The 12987-nt window shown below is 38.3% G+C and overlaps 1 long non-coding RNA gene across 2 annotated transcripts in view; it reads right to left on the bottom strand.

The window, feature by feature from the left end:
- Positions 1-1003: 1003 nt before the first annotated feature.
- Positions 1004-12987, bottom strand: part of LOC109274876 (uncharacterized) — a 178372-nt gene continuing 166388 nt past the window's right edge. For both annotated transcript variants that reach the window (XR_008423803.1, XR_008423802.1), the window contains 3 exons: positions 6712-6801; positions 5373-5785; positions 1004-2573 (listed from right to left, as the gene is read on the bottom strand). This is a non-coding gene — a long non-coding RNA (uncharacterized LOC109274876). The remainder of the gene's footprint in view (positions 2574-5372; positions 5786-6711; positions 6802-12987) is intronic.

The raw sequence follows: 12987 nt of genomic DNA, 5'->3' as shown, positions 1-12987 counted from the left end.
TATTTATCTTAGTATACTACCCTCTAGGTCCATCCTTGTTGACACATAAGGTCCTGTAGGCCCATCTGTGTTGTTACAAATTATAAAATGCTCATCCTTTTTTTTTTTAATTTTTAAGATTTTTATTTATTTTTGAGAGAGAGAGAGAGAGACAGAGCATGAGTGGGGGAGGGGCAGAAAGAGAGGGAGACAGTGAATCGGAAGCAGGCTCCAGGCTCTGAGCTGTCAGCACAGAGCCTGACGCGGGGCTCGAACTCACAAGCTGTGAGATCATGACCTGAGCCAAAGTCGGATGCTCAACCGACTGAGCCACCCAGGTGCCCCAAAATGCTCATCTTTTCTGTGGCTTTGTAATATTCCTCTGTGTTGTGTGTGTGTGTGTGTATGTGTATGTGTGTGCACGCGCATGGGTGTATGAGTGCATACTACATCTTTATTCATGTATCACTGGACACTTGGGTTGCTTCCATATCTTGGCTATTGCAAATAATGTTTCAGTAAATATAAGGGTGCATAAATCTTTTCAAATTAGTGTTTTTATTTTCCTTGGGTAAAAATTGTAAAATTATTGGATCATATGGTATTTTTAATTTTTTGAGGAAACTCCATACTGTTTTCCACAGTGGCTGTACCAGTTTACATTCCCACCAACAGAGCACAAAGGTTCCTTATTCTCCACATCCTTACCAACACTTGTTATTTCTTATCTTTTTGATTTTAGCCATTCTGATAGATAATAAGGGGAAATCTCACTGTGTTTTGGATTTGCATTTCCCTAATGTTGAATGATGTTTAACATATTTTAATATGTTTATTGGACATCTGTATGTCTACTTTGAAAAAATGTCTATTCATGTCCTCTGCCCATTTTTTAATTGGATTGTTATTTTGGTATCAAGTTATATAAGATTGGCAGAAGCAATGCTATTTCTTTTGAAGCTATGTTTGAATAGCAAGCACACCAAATTTTCTTAGGCTGTGTTTTACAAAAAATAAAGAGAACTCAATTTTCAAAGATGGTTTTATTCACATTTTTTCTTATAAAAATTACAATCGTTTTTTTTAAATAGTAGATTCCATGTCCAGCATGCAGCTCAACTCAGAGCTTGAACTCAGGGCCCTGAGATCAAGACCTGAGCTGAGATCAAGATTTGGATGCTTAACTGCCTGAACCACCCAGGCAACCCTACAAAAATTAAAATCTTATAAAACATTTTTTCTTTCTCCTTATTTGCTGAAAAAATAATAATAATTTTTGGTTAGGTTACTTAAGGGGTTATGTTAGCTTGGGCTGCCATATCAAAATACTATAGACTGGGTGACTTACACAGCAGAAATGTATTTCTCACAGTTCTGGAGGCTGGATGTCCAAGATCAGGTTGCCAGCATGGTTGGACTCTGGTGACAGCTGTTTTCCTGGTTTGCAGATGACTGCCTTCTCAAAATGTCCTTAAATAGCAGAGAAACAGCTCTGATGTCTCTTCCTCTTCTTGAAAGAGCAACAGTTCTACTGGATTAGGGCTCGACCCTTATGACCTCTTTTAACTTTAATCACCTTCTTAAAGGCTCCATCTCCAGATATACTCACATTGGTGATTAGGGCTTCAACATATAAATTGGTGGGTGGAGGGAGGAACACAATTCAGTCCACAGCAGGAGTGGACAGAACCTCACCTCTTGGTGCTCTCTCTGCCTCGGAAACGGAGGGTTATTCCCTTTGAGAACAGACTGGAGAGGTAATAGCACAATCTTCTTTACCAAGTAGTATCTCAGAGTTGTCACAATTAAAAAGCTCAGATGTATAGTTCCAGTATGATTTGCATACTTGTCAAAGGGAGTATCTATTTGAAATAGAAGTAATTGACTCTATTCCTCCCTTTGAGGTAAATGTGTAAAGATTCTCTAGGGATAAAATAACAATTTTGTCATTTTCCAATTGCTGGTTTTGTAGAAAGTCCACACAACTTTTTATAGACTAATAAATAATTTTACAACATTTTTGGATTTTGTTTTTTTTCTTGCAGGTCTTAAAGATTTTTGAGCCTATACAATTTAACCATGATTAATGGCATATTTCTCAAAGACCAACATGCATGCCTTATAGCAATAAAAATAATCACTTTTAGTTGACCAAGTAGATAGGAACAATCTGAACTTTTACAAATCAAGAGTTAATTTCAAAGAGGTGCTACTTTTCCAAATAAACCACCTATTTGGTAAAACTTTTGACAATAAAATATGAAAACGGGTTCCAGTTATTTTCTTTAATTCATGTATCGTGAGTTTAACTCATGTGTATTATTAACTCATGTATCATGATTAAAATTCTGCTTTGTAATTCACATTCAGTTATCATTCTCCTTGTTTTATATTGAATACAGCTATGCTGTGCTATAAAAAGATACTTTAGACAGGAATATCTGTTGGTTTTAGACTGTTTGTTTTTGTGTCCCCTCAGTCACAACCATCCCTTGGGAAACGATGGCCCTTGGGAAATCACATGGTGTGTCCTCTTTCCTCTAGTTTGGCATCTTCATGCAACTGAAAGGATGTTCCACTGAACACTGATGACTCTGGAGAGAGAAAAGAAATCACAAATGGGCCAAATGCAGCTTAAGAGTTTTGTGCAGAAGGAGGGGCAGGGTCAAGAGGGTATTTTGTGAAAATTAGGAAGAAGGTGCAGCTTCCCTTGGGTGGACACAGCCAACCCCATGCCAGGGTATGTGGTTTGGCAAATAGAGTAAAGTCTGCATTTAGTTCCCATTTCCCCTTTTAGGTGGGCAACTGCCTACAGTGGTCTTGGGCAGGGCCAAGTTAAAGCCTAAACTAAGGGATCAGCTTCTAACAGTACCTGCTATTATATTTTGCATACAGTAAATAGTTGGGAGATGATAGTTATGAATGAATAGTATAATCATTATATTTGAACAGTACCCAATTGTTTGTGGAAGACCATATCCCAGAATAAGTTACAAGTCCAGCTTCTAAAGGCTTTCTATTAATCTGGCAGAAAGGCATTTATGAGTAGCATAGTAAATTTATATTCTCCTCTTGAAAAAGATGAATAATTCTAGAAAAAAAGAAAAGGAATCAGTGTTATTTAGTCCATTTTCTGATCTGTCCAAGTAAATTTGGATTTGGGATTGCCTACATTTTTGTGTGAAATAAAATGATATTTTTCCTTTCTGAAGTCAGTTAACAAGTCTGTGTGCAAAACCAGAGGCTGAGATGACTAGTGAAGGCCCTTTTGCTCTTAGAGAATTCTTCAACAACTATAGGGACAAGTTGCAGTGTTTGCTTAAAGGAAGACACAATTGTTTTCTTCTCAGATCTAGCACTGGCTACATAACATTCAGAGTCCCCACTGTACAATGATAATGTGGGGGCCAGCAGGGTGAGGAAGGCAGTTTCCCCTTTGCACAAATGAATGGGCACCCTCCAAGGGACACAACCTCTATGGTGATATATACTTTGTATCTGAGGTGGGCAAGAAGCCCTCTCCCAAACCTGGCCAAACAGCCCAGGGCCCTGCCAGCAAGGGGAAGGGTGGGTCACCTACTGTCCCAACTTGAGATGTTGTGGGCAACGGCTGGCCTCTCTGTATTCAAGCCAAAATCCCAGCCAAGGAGAATCATAAGAAACAATTTTCACATTGGCCTAAAGAATCTCATTTCACCAGGGCTGGAAGGGAGGAAAAGGTGATACAGACAAAGGTTACTGCCTGAAAGAAAAGCACAGTGTGGAAACCCAGGCTTAAGGAATACTGGTAAACAGAGGGCTCTGCTGATTGGGAAGGAGATCATGAGGGTAGTTGAAGAGAAGTCGAGATGACATTCCTTCATTCAGTAATCATTTTTAAGTGCCTACTGTGTCTCAGGCCCTGTGCTAAAGCTGCTCATATAATGTTGAGCAAAATCAGATGTGTTCTTTATTCTTATGGGGCTTACCCCAAGTGAAAAAATTAGGGTCCAACTGAGGAGGTTCCTGAATGTCATTTGCATTCAGGGTTTCTCTGTAGACCTGAAAATCTCTCAAGTCAGAAATGTTTATCTTTGTCTCCTACAGCCCCTACTGCTGCCACCTGTAAGTTTAAATTCTTTCTTTCTTTAAAAAAATTATCTTTTTCTACACTGTGCTTATTACATTGGTCCCTATTTCTCCAATATTAAGGAATAACATGTTTATTTAAAAAAAATTTTTTTTTTTTAAATTTTCCTGCTTCCCACTCTTTATTGTGAATAATAGTGAAGACAGGAATGTGTTACTGAGGAAATCTTTGCCAGAGGTCACTTGTAGTTTTGTTGATTGGAATTCAAAGCATATTACCCACTGTTAAATTTTGCTAGCCAGCATCCAGGAACATATTTAGCCCATATATATATATATATATATATATATATATATATATATATATATGCAGTAAATACTATAGAATATAAATACCACATGGGAGACTTTTTATGGGAAAATTCACTCAAGAAATTCTGAGATAATAACATATGTGACTTACTAGGGACAAGTCTTTCCTGGTATAATGATAGAAGGGACTCCTTTTAGGTCACTTTCTACAACATGTCAGGGCTGCTATCTAAAGTGAAGAGTGAGAGCTAAGATTAACCCTAAGGTATAGATGTGGGATGAGTGAGGAACAGAGGGGGAATATATAAAGCAGGAGGAGGGCAGAGAACAGGCTTGTGGGGTGGGTGTCGAAGGTACAGAAGTGGGAAATTGTGGGCAACCAGAAGACAGTGGGTACCTGAAGCATGACAGAGGTAAGGACCAAGAAATTGGGGAAAAAAAGAGAATAAATTAGGAGGAAAAGGGCCAACTTGGTCTTATTTTCTTTCCCTGCAGTACTAACATTCTGCCCAACTAATGAAAGCCATTTTTGAACCATAGTAATTGGGTAACAGAAGCATAGCAGAATGAAGGATCAACAGTCTGAAGGTTAAGCGGTAAACCCCAGTCGTCCCATTTACCAGTTGTGTGGCCTTGGGTAAGTTGTTTTACTTCTCTGAGCTCTGGCTCCCTGTCTAAAAAGTGGGTGATACTAAGGGGCTCAGACTTACACGGTTATTTTAAGGAATAAAGGAGGCTATGTGTGCAGAATATAGAATGTAAGCTTGACACAGGTAGAGAGTTTGCCTTGATCAATGCTGAATTCCCAGTGCTTAAGACAGTTCCTGGCACTCTTAATTCTTCAAACAATTAATGAATAAATAGGAAGAGATTTGTAAGTGGGGTGGCATTTAAAAATGCCTGATCCATGGGTTGTCTGCAGCTGATTAAACTATTCTAAAATGTGATTACAAAAAGTGACGATTCTCAAAGAATGAGGTTGTCTGAATTCAAGTCCCAGCGCTGGCACTCACCATTTTTTTGTAACCATGGGCAAATTTTGGCCTCGGTTTCTTCTTCCATGAAATTTGGGTAATTATATTACTCATGGGATTACTGTGAAGATAAGATGAGATGCAAAGCAATTGGTGCCTGGCACATAGTAAATGCTCAGTAAATGTTAGGTGTAATGATGATGATAACAACTTTGCTATTGAGAGCAGTTCTCAGCACTACAGGAAGGTTTCAAGTTACCGAAAGACAAAATCATCCTCTGCTCTTGCCAAAGCTGGAGCAAGAAGCAGTGCTCTTTGTGAATCTTCTTTAGCCCTCTTAGAAGGGTATGTGTGGCCCCAAGTCTGGCAGGGACAGAGCTGAGCAGAGCTGTTCACAGCAAATCTGTGATGATGATCTTCTCATCTGTCTTCTAAGCTGTGGGCGGCTCCTTCTTTGGGAAGCAAGTTATAATCAGAACTTGGAACAAGCTACCTTCCAAACAATGCTCTCATTGCCTTTTCTGCCATTTAATTAATGCCAGTCTAATTTTATAGAAAGTATATAAATATGACTTATGCATATTTGTACCTATATTTTTCTGTAAGGCTTGCCATGAGGTACATAGCCATTTAAATCACATCCTTCTGATAAATATCTCTGGCCTGAATACTTAACATTATTTTTTAGAACCACATTTAGGGAACTTAGCAAGTAGAGGGATGGATATTACTTAAGCCAACCTTCAAGTTATCATTAACTAGAACCAAAAGGTGAACCTCTTATTTCTTCCAGATTATGTTTTGCTGTGGGGGTTTAGGTAAATTTCAGCCGATGGCACTCAAGATCCCTTTTGCTCATGCTTTCCTTCCAGTTTCTGTCAATCTAACTCAAGAAACAGACAGCAGTCTATGGAGTGCCTCTTGAAGGTTATGGGGACGGTGATCCATGCATTCTCTTTTTAACTTCAGTGTTAGTGCATATAATTTAATTCAGGCCATGACTGAAATACATTCAAATCCTGAAAGAGTTGCACCATAACTCTTGCAGGTTTAGCATGGACCAACTGGGTGTAGTAGAGTGACTGCTGAGCTTCTCTAGGACTAAATTTGCACTGTGTCTGTAAGCATGTTCACCAGCAAGCTGATTTTATTAGAACTTTGAAGAACTGGTAGAAAAGCGCTTTCTTTTTTTTTTTTTTACCAAACATGGATTTAAAAAATTACACAGAAATCAGCATTGTCAAGTCACATGAAGTGCAATTATAAGCAGAAGGCTTGAAACCTGTTTTTGCTTAAAGCCTTTATTTGATTTAGCAAAAACAACAGCAATAAATTGTATTCAGAAGTACTTTTGATCCTTTTGCAACAGTATTCTTACCAAGAGCAGGATCTACGTAATATCCTCCCTTTTTCGTTTAGGTCAGTTTTCCTTAGGCTTTCCAAAGTATCAGAATCTGTGTTTATAATTCTGGAGACAAAGGATTATTCAGACTCTAGTTAGTGCCCAATACTTGTAAATTGGTATTATTAGACAATTATTATTACACTGATTTTACATTTTTATTTTCTTGACATCTTCCTTGGAACCAGCAGAATCCCAGGGATTAAATTGCAAAAATGTGTCATTAAAATATTTAACACAAACATTCCTGTTCCATTTTCCCCCTGAAATTTTCAGAATTATTTCATGTTTTCCCTTTATTCTCCTTTCCCCAAAATACTGCTTTTAATATTTTGAGACCTTAGGTACTCAATATATAGTACTCAATCAATACTCAATAGGAACACAACTGATAATAATAGGGCAGTAAGTTGACGACTACATCTTTGGCTCAAAGGAGCCAAAGAAGTAATTCTTGGATGGCTATAATTATATTTGATTTTTTTCTGATATAGTCCTGTCATATAAGATCTAGTGTTGTACTGTTTCTTTCCTCTTCCTTTGGCTTAATTATCACCCCAGAAATAGATGACTTTCAAAATCCCCCAGATCCTTTGTTTAACAAACATAAATTCATATTTAGGATCTAAATGATGAAGTTACAAAACTGTCATTTTGCTTTTGTGTTTTCACCAACCCATCAGATAGTCAAGGCGTGTGGAAGCATCTCTTTAAAATAATGAGTATGAAATGTGGACAGGTTAAGTGGCTTGTTCATGTTTACCTAGTCAGAGACATGGCAGCTAGAGGGATTCAGGTCTCCTGATCCACATGTACAAGATTCTCTTTATTACCCTGCAAAGAATAGTAATTGTCAGATTAGACAAACGATAAGTAGAGGGCTGGCCAATTTCGTGATGAGATGGCTATAGGCAGCAAAGGATACTTGTTCCCTTAAGTTTATTATGGCAGTGCTGGACAGCTAGCTCCCTGGACACTCTCTTGAATTAGTCTTAAGGTGTAATGGTGATTTCAGGCATACTAGAATATAGCATCAGAGACCTGGGGAGGTCCAGGTAGTGGACTGGAATAGCTGCAGCTATTAAATATCTAGGTCATCTTTTATAAAGGGTTGTAATATATACTCTAGCTTCTGATTTCAGTGCTGCCAGAAAGGGAAAAAAAATCCATCTTGCTAAAATGTAGTCAGACAGCAGTTTGTCTTTCCAAAACATTATTAGGTATTATTACAGAATGTGAACACCTTTCATTCCTGACAAACAGGAAATGTATGCTGCACTACTGGTGTGTCAATCAGAGTGATAGCATCAATTTTATGGTTTTTAATTCATCCCCACCTCCTGCCGAGCCTTTTGCTCATCCCAAATTATGAATCTTAAAAGGTACGTGATTAAGAAGAAAAAATATGTCTCTGCCTGTGTGAACTCCCTTGTGAGGAGCTTGGAGGCAGATATTTAAGAGATTTGTAAAGCATGCCCTGACCACTCAGTGATTTGGACAAGCGACTTACATTTCCTGCAGCTGGGAGTGTCACCTCATGCTTTAGCTTTAGTATTTTGCTAGCAGCTCAAGGGATATTTTTTATATGCATTGACACCTTTACATTTGTTAAGGAGAAGAAAGAAAATAAATTAACGTATTAAAAGCTGTATTTGTCAGTTCATGATGCTTCAGTTACATTTTCAATTTAGGTTTTCCCAGTCTATTTCTTTCACTGTGGTCTTTTGTTGCTTTTGATATATATGCAATAATAAATACAAAGCCAATTCTGGAGCTGAGCTTTGAATGCACAGTTCTTTTCTTTCTACCCCTTAATTCTTGTCTTCAACATGTAATGAAAATGGAGAGCATTGCCAGTGTCGGTAGGAAGTGAGGCTGTTTATAAATAAATAAATAACGTGTGCTTGCGTGTGGCGTGCATGTGTGTATATGGGGGGTTGTGGGGTGTGACACACACACACACACACACACACACACACACGAGTCTATTTCTTCTCAACAGGGGGTTTGGGAGCCTGGGGTGTCTGAATCTGTCCTCCCATGCTCCTCTCTTATTTCTGGTGAGGAGCCATTTTTCTTGTTTTTCCTGTGCAGCTCCACCTGGACTTAATTTGCTGCCATGAACTCGGCAAATACCACACACTTATTTGATTTGGGGATATCATCTGATAGTTGCTGAATGTAAGGTGAAAGCCATAGTTACCAATTGGGCAAGGTCAACTTTCCCTTTTTCTACTGACCACAGAGTGAATGTTCCATCATTGACAGATAATTCTCTGCTTATAGCTCATGATGACATATTTAATAGGTCTTTAATAAGGATTTTCACTGTATGGTGTCCTCCATGTTTAAATCACTCGGTCATTTCAGTGTTAGGTTTGACACTTTTAGTGCTTGAGTGTTTCCACGAGAGTGCGTGGAGCCTTGAAGTAACCCATGTGGTATTTGTTTGTGAGGGATTTTTCATTCTGCTTTTGCCACACTTTCTCTGATTCAGAACTGAAGTATGCTGATTCTCTTCCATGCAAGAAAGCAAACGTAGAACACGAGCAAGAGCTCTTCTTTCCCTGGTTGGGCACTAGCATAAAACGCTGTTTTGAGAGTGATGGTTAAAGGCATGTGCAAATGTGGCTAATGCAGCAGGGCCTGCCTTATAGGGAGGCGTCGCCCTGCAAAAAAGCTGCCCTCCCCACTTAGGAAGAAAGGAGGTATCAATGATCCTGTCAAAGGAGCTTTCTCTAAGGGCATAGCCACACCTCTCTTTGTGTATGTGGTGTTAGCATTTCCAAAAGTGAATTTATGAACTCTCTCTCACTTGCTTCATTATGTCGCCATGTTATTAAAGGCAAGGGCACTGAAGCTTGGAGAAATTAAGCAGCTTACTTTAAGGTCATGTAGATGGTAAGTGGCAGGGCTAGATTTTGAACTCACATTTGTTTTCTGAGTCTAAACCCTTTCCTTTACCCTGTAGTTGCTTATTATTTGAACTACTTATTTGGCACTTACTTCTATTTAAATTCTCAATTAGATTACTTGATTATGAATTCCTTAAGAACAGTGGCATGTTTATAATAGGGATTTGTACATGGTATACATAAATGAGTATATACTTTAGATTGATTAATGAGTTGACCAGTTTTCCTCATTCTCTGTTTATGTGTTATGGCATTTAATCAAAGCACAAATGTTTACAGGCATTGGAGGGACTTCTGTTGGATATTGAGAACATTAGGTGATTGTTTTAGATTGAATTGTTATGTCCCCCCAAATTCATACACTAAGGCCCTAACCCCCTGTATGACTCTATTTGGAGATGAGGCCTGTAAAGAAGTCATTAAGATTAAGTGACATTATAAGGGTGGAACCCTGACCTGATAGGATTAGTGTTTTTATAAAAAAAGAAACCAGTGAACAAGCTCTTCCCCTCCCTCCTTGTCCTCTCCCTCCCTCTCTGTCTCTTTCTTGCTCTTTCTGTTCTCCCTCTCTCTCTCCCTTACACGTCACATGTCCTGAGGAAAGGCCAAGTGAGGATATAGCAAGAAGGCAGCCATCTATAAGCCAGGAAGAGAGTCTCTCCAGAAACCAAATCACCTGACACCTTGAACATGGACTTCTAGCCTCCAGAATTGTGAGAAAATAAGGTTCTGTCATTTAAGCACTCAGTCCATGACACTATGTTATGGCAGCCGGAGCAGACAAATACAGTAATTAAAGCCAAATCTTTTTCAAGCAGGTCATTACCCTGTGGGGTGTGGATAGAGAACAGCCATAGAGATAGAGCGGAATTGGATATATGCTCATGTGCTTTGTCACTTTGGAAGTGAAGGTTAATGTTATTATACCAGCAGGCCCAAAATGCCCTCAAAGTCAAAATGGCATCAAAATGGTTCAAAACATTTTGTAGTGTTTAGAAGTGTATACGGCAGTATTTAAGTCTGCATGGTTAGGGGTGAAAGTGAGAATGATGGCAAAAGTCTTCAGAGAGAAAATGAGAGTCTGTGTCCTGAAGAATGAATAGTTTTCTAGAAAATAGGGTGAATGAAACTATGTCTTCCTCTGAGAGAAGAGAGGTATAAGTGAACACAGTGGAATCATGGACTCATTCCTTATGGCTAGAGCTTAGAATGTACATGCTTGAGCTATAGGAGGTGAGGTCGGAAAGATAAGAAAGAGCCAGTTTTTTTACAAATCTTCATATGTTAAGCTTAGAAATCAGACTTCAGTCTGTAACATGGATGACATAAAATAATTTTAACTTCTGTAGTTACAGAATCATATTTGCAGTTTAGAAATTTACTCTTGAGGCAAAGTGGAGATTGTACGAGAACCCAGTCTTGGGGTAGGATTTAAGGGAGTGATGCTAGTTCCAAAATTCTCTAGGAAAGATTACAGAAAAGCAGGCATGAAGCTGCCTTTGATATTTTCTCCTTAGCTGAAGGACAGAACTCAAATTTTCAACCATTCAGAATTCAAGTAATACTTCCTTCTTTTTATTATGGCACTGGAATAACTTATTTCTAGAAAAGAAATGACTTATTGTTCTTGTGGATACCACACATCACGAATGACACCCATGCTCTGGTCCTCATCAAAACCAGAGTAGCTCCAAAATGAATAAGCTGGTGGTCTGGTGAGAAATTCAGCATTCTCTATTTCTTCTTCTGAACACTCCTTGGTTTCATTTTTATGAGGTACCACATTTTGCTATGCTTTTAGCTGGACCTATTTTAATGTTCTTAATCCAGTGTTTCAGAGAGCAGTAAAAAGAACAAGTAAACATGTTCACTGAGAAATCACTAATGCAAGCCCTAAGCCCAACAGGATTCATAAAATATATAACCTCATCCTAGCCTGGCCAGGATGCTGTAGACTGGAACTAGTTGAAATATGGGAGAAAGTTCATGTTTTTGTGCTGTGAACTGGGCTTTTTCTTTGTGCCTAATGAGTTTTAGAACAGTTGTAAAATCACTACTGTTAGACTCTCCTGAGAGTAACTCACATGTGAGAAAGGTGGACAACCTTGTCTTGTGATTAATATGCCTTCCCCACTCAGTATTGTGCTCATTTTTTCCTTTTCAAACAAAACATCAGCCTACCGGAGAGGGACTGTTCTCACTTTTATGTGTCACACGGATTCCTCAAAAAACAGTGATGATTGGTTACCATGACATGCAGATGCCCTTCTTCCTGGGCACTCCGTATCAATCTGGGAATCTCGTCACCCCAGTCACCCTCGAATGTTTCCTTATGACTGCATTCTTACTGGCTGTAAGTAACTCTTTTACTCAACAGGGAACAAGGGCCAGATGGCATGCAGACATGTGCTTGAGACGGTGCGAGCCTCATTTGTTCTGTTTCTTGTTACTTACTGTCACTCCTTAGCTAACTACCCAGAAGGGACCCACCCTGTGGGCTGCTTTTTGCCATTCATATCTGAGATATAACGACATTATTTTATTTTATTTTATTTTATTTTATTTTTTATTTTATTTTATTTTATTTTATTTTATTTTATTTTATTTTATTAACGTTATTGTTATGGGTTTCTTTTTGTTGCTGTTTTTCAAAATGCCTTAAAAAAAAAAAGGTGAGATATAAATAAATGCAACACTATAAAGAGGTCAGCCAGAACACAGATGTGTAAATACAATGAATGTTGTCCCATTCTAATGAATAACCTTGAACTCATTCCAACAACAGTGTTATGGCTCAAAAATAATTTTTATTTGGGAAATTCTCTTTTGAAATGTCTTCAGAGACTTTGCCTATCAATCATAGCAAATCATCATTCTCTGAGGGTGGGTTAGATCTTTAAAAAAAAAAACTCCTTGAACAAATAATTATTAGGTACTTACTAAGTGGCAGGCAGTATACCAGGAGCAAGGAGCAAGACAGACATGGTTTCTGCCTTTGAAGACATTTAAGATTAAATCTGAGATGAATGTCTGAGCCCTGGATAATACCTTTACTGATAAGAACAAGATGTGACTGTACAGTGACAATCTTAACTGCCTCAGATGACAATTTTAAGGAAGAGATTTAAAACATTTTGAGTAATGGCAGCATCTCTGGAATAACTCTCAAACATACTACCTAGAAGACAAACACTGACTATGCATACAGTATAGTGCTATAGAGTTTATAAAACACTTTATATACATTATATCACTCTCTTCTTACAGAAGTTCTACATTATCAACTGGGTTTAAGTAACACTTTCCTCTCTTATTAAATAAATGACTTCTAGGTGTC

This window comes from Panthera pardus, unplaced genomic scaffold, assembly GCF_024362965.1.
Source record: "Panthera pardus isolate Hobbes unplaced genomic scaffold, ASM2436296v1 HiC_scaffold_2, whole genome shotgun sequence".
Taxonomy (NCBI): Eukaryota; Metazoa; Chordata; class Mammalia; order Carnivora; family Felidae; genus Panthera; species Panthera pardus.
Note: the sequence above shows the minus strand (reverse complement) of the source record. Positions and strands in the feature narration are given on the sequence as shown.